The 4524-nt window shown below is 30.9% G+C and overlaps 1 pseudogene across 1 annotated transcript; it reads left to right on the forward strand.

The window, feature by feature from the left end:
• The first annotated feature begins 2185 nt into the window (after positions 1-2185).
• Positions 2186-3065, forward strand: LOC125835626 (tyramine N-feruloyltransferase 4/11-like; annotated as a pseudogene). The gene has a single exon (XR_007443419.1). The product of XR_007443419.1 is annotated as a tyramine N-feruloyltransferase 4/11-like (transcript).
• Positions 3066-4524: the final 1459 nt, after the last annotated feature.

Consider the following 4524-nt stretch of genomic DNA (forward strand, 5'->3'; position numbering starts at 1 on the left):
GCTCTCTTTGACTCAGCAATATATTCTTATGAGTTCTATTTCACCACAACGATAACATCTGAGAGGCTTTTACCATAATAGTAGAAGACTCTTCCTTCTTTCCAAGCAAGCTTGAATCATCTGAGGATCGAGAGTGCAACATATCTCTTGATTTTCCTTTGAAGTTTCTCTTGTCGACTACAAGAGCATCTCCTTCTCTATATTTGACAAACACACTAGCCAACTGCTTCGCTAGTAATTCCTGTGACGACAACAAAATTTTAAATTTCTTCAAGGATGGTTGTTGAGCCAATCCTTGAATTGACGTCACAAATGAAATATATTCATGTTTTAACATGAATGACTATTTTTTTCATTCGTGCTTCAGAAATAGCCTCTTTCGGATTCAACAAAAATATCTCAGAACATAAGTTTTTAATCTTCAAAAAATACTCAGCGATAGAAAGGTTACCTTGAGTGGTGTTAGCCAATTCATTCTCTAATATCTGCAGCCGAGATTCATTCTTCTTGTTGAACAAATGATTGAGGGTCCTCCATACTTCATGAGCTGATTTACACTTTATAATATGATCGAATAAATCGGAGGAGATTGTCCTCTTTAGAATGAACTCCGCCTTCACATTAATCTGCTTCTATTTCTTGTACTTATTTTCCGGTCCGTCAACAGGAGAACTTGTGTTACTCCCATTCATAATATCCCACAAATCCTCGCCCACAAGGTATGATTCCATACATGTTTTTCATACCTTATAATTGGACTGATTCAACAACTCCATCCCAAGTCCATTAACATGACCGCTAAAATCCATATAGACAAACCAGTTGAGTCTACCTCTAATCCGATCTTGAAATAACATCAACAAGCCAATCTACAACTATAGCTCTGATACCATGTAGAGAATAGCAGAAGAAAAGTGTAATTGGAGAACCCTTCAAGATCGTTAATTAAGATCGGAAGATTCAACTAAGAAAGAGAAAGCTAGAAAGGAGAACTTGTTTGTGGAAGAAGACTCTTTTATTTGGGTTGTTTTTGGTTACTTTACAAATGTCTAATGCCACCCCTATTTATACTTGTATAGGGATGCTTTTAGAAATTATTCTAAATATTTCTACAAGAAAAATCTATATATTCTTATCTTCTAACTATGTAACAAGAACCTAGATATTTCTATACTTTACTATAAATATCTAGAACCTCTAGATTTTTCTTAAGTATAAATATCAAAGATATTTACTCTACAAAATTCTAGAAAGTTCTACTAAATATTTTAGATATTTTTTGTACCTCCAAAAAATCAACTTTAAATTTTCACAGTTTTACTTGTCAAAATTTTAAACTCCAACAATAATATATAAACCGGGGTTGTTAAGTCCAACTTCATTTTTATTATTATTAAGGACTATTTATTTCGTCTAAGTTTATATGAAGTAGTTTACTGTATATCAATTTACGAAATAAGGGGAAACTTTAAAATGTTTCAAAACTACCTTAAAAAGAGTATATCTTTATGAACTTTTTTCGCGAAACAATTGAGATCCACCATAAGTAAAATGTTGATAGCATTATTAAATTTTACGTGTCATTATTCGTGGACTAACTAAAAATCAAAACGTGTCATATAAATTCAAACAGAAATAGTTAATTACTATTCCCTCCATTCACTTTTTTTGTGACTGTTTGACTTAACATACCCATTAAAAAAAAAATAAAATAATTATATATATATATATATATATTACCAAACTATTCTTATTAAATGATACTTAGTATTGAGTCTTGAAATAATGATTTGAAAAATAGATATTTAATGGTGAGGGTAAAATATATAAAAAATTTTTTATCTTTTCTTAATAAGTCAAAAGAAATAAATAAAAAAAAAATCTATTATAAAATAAAGGATAAGTGGAAAGTAGTATCAACAACATAAAATTGGTGGCCAAAGGCCAAACCAATTACATCAATGACTCGACCCTATAGAACGCACGTCAGAGTTGACCTCCACCAACCGTTTTTTATTGTTGAAAAATCCACTAATCTCACTAGCAAATAAATGAATTTTAAAAAGAGACAACTTAATTCTCCACTATAAATAACCATTATGATACTAAAGTATTTCCACACAATATCCCATTACTAGTCCTTTCAACATTTCCTTTATCTCCAAATTTAACTAAATACTTTCCCATGGCTCCTGCTACTCAACAACCAACTCCATCTCCATCTGAAAAATAACCACCGATGCATCATCGGAAAACAACAACGTTACCATCACTGGAAAGATATACACACGAGTTCGTCTTGCTACGAAATCTGATCTATCTCATATATACCAATTGTTTTACCAAATCCATGAATACCATAATTACACTCATTTATACAAAGCTACTGAGTCCTCCTTAGAGGGCTTGCTTTTTAAAGAAAATCCTCTTCCACTTTTCTACGGGCCATCCGTACTTCTACTTGAAGTCTCTCCAACACCTTTTAACGAACCCACAAATGAAGGGTTCAAGCCTGTCCTTACAACGTTCGACCTTAAATTCCCTGTCGTTGAAGGACAAGTTGAGGAGTTCCGATCAAAATATGATGATAAGAGTGATGCTTACATTGCAGGATATGCTTTCTTTTACGCTAATTATTCATGTTTCAATGACAAGCCTGGATTTTATTTTGAGAGTCTTTACTTCAGAGAGAGTTATAGAAAGTTGGGAATGGGGAAATTGTTGTTTGGAACAGTTTCGTCCATTGCTGCCAACAATGGGTTCGTATCGGTGGATGGAATAATCGCAGTTTGGAATAAGAAGTCATATGATTTTTACATAAATATGGGAGTTGAAGTTTTTGATGAGTTTAGGTATGGAAAATTGCATGGAGAAAATCTTCAAAAGTATGCTGATAACAAGGACAAAAATGACCAAGGAAGCTGTTAGCTATTGTGTGCTTTCTTTTAAATGTTGAAAGTTCAATTCATACATTTCTATTTGTAATTTTGTAAAAGCAGAATGCTCATTACATTTGTATTTTTAAATTTTAATTGGTAATTATCACATTAAACCCCTCTATTCAATTTACATGATCTTCTTCTTCTTTAAGTTATTACTCCCTCTGTCCCAATTTGTGTGACACATTTCGCTTTTCGAGAGTCAAACAGTTTAAGTTTGACTGAGAATTTGCTCATGAAATCTTCAAATTTTTTAAAATGAAATTTATATATTTATAAACTACATAAAAAGTACTATAAGTCACAATAATTGATAATTCAATATATTTTAAAAGATATAGGAAAAATTTACGATCAAAGATAGACTTGTTTGAATCTTGAAATTCAAAATATGTCACATAAATTGAGACAGAGGGAGTATAAAAAGAATCACATCTTTCTATATTTAGAGGTAAGTTCAAGTATATATAGAGGGGCATAACCTTAATTACCGCTCATAGTAAATTTATCTCTCTTATCCCACAAGAAAGTCAATATATATATATATATAAAAGAAAATTCTAGACTCGCGTATGTAGCGCCATTACAAACCAAAATTCTCTTTTAATTTATTTTATTTCCAAAACTAGCCTTCCTCGTTTATGAAAAATTGTGACTTTTATGAAAAATTGCGACTTTTATGAAGAATTGTGACTTTTATGAAAAGTTGTGACTTTTATGAAAAGTTGTGACTTTTATGAAAGGTTGTGATCTTTCCTAAGGGTTGTGACCTTTCTGAAGGGTTGTGACCTTTACGAAGGGTTGTAACCTATCGAATAAGACACAATAAACATTTGTTCACACTACCTTTGTTGTCTATAAATAGAGGAATTTTCTCTCATTTTAAAACAACAAAAAATTGAACTTATTCTTCTTCTTATGGACAATTAAATATTTGTGTACTTTGCTTATGTTGAATGACTCACTGACACCATTGTTTTGTATCAAATACACTGGTGAATAAAATCGTTCTATCCTGAGAGACCTATTCCTTTAAACATCAGGTACTAGATGGAATAATTTTCTTAAGAGGACACTGTGCATTCAGTGGACTCAATTTTTTCCATTCTGTTTCATTCTATTGTTACAGATCCTAGTATGCATCTTACCGTCATTAATTTATGCTTAATTATTAATTGTTATTTTTGAGTACTGCTTTAAACTTTGTTGTTTATGTTTCTGCAAAATTATTTTTAAAGTATTTGTTAGTACTGATTAAATAACAAATGTTAATTGAGTATTCAAATAAGTTTTCTCTATTTAGAATTGTTTGAAGTACAATAAAAAAAAGGCCTTACAAATCTCTAATTTCTTCATCAACAACGTCATTCCTTACAAGGATGAGATTTTGTGTTCTATTTTTACTAAATTTTATTAGTGGAAATTATGACTACTTTAAGGATTGAAAGTTAATTGAAGTGTTATTCAATTTTTTTGAGGTATGTTATTTCAAAACATAGGAACTTTTTGGTTAGAATGTTTTGTTATCATCATTGGATAGCTCATAGTTTACTCCCTTTAATGTATGTTTTTTTCTCGCCGTTTT

Source organism: Solanum verrucosum, unplaced genomic scaffold (assembly GCF_900185275.1).
Source record: "Solanum verrucosum unplaced genomic scaffold, falcon-dt-bn FXZP01000802.1, whole genome shotgun sequence".
Taxonomy (NCBI): Eukaryota; Viridiplantae; Streptophyta; class Magnoliopsida; order Solanales; family Solanaceae; genus Solanum; species Solanum verrucosum.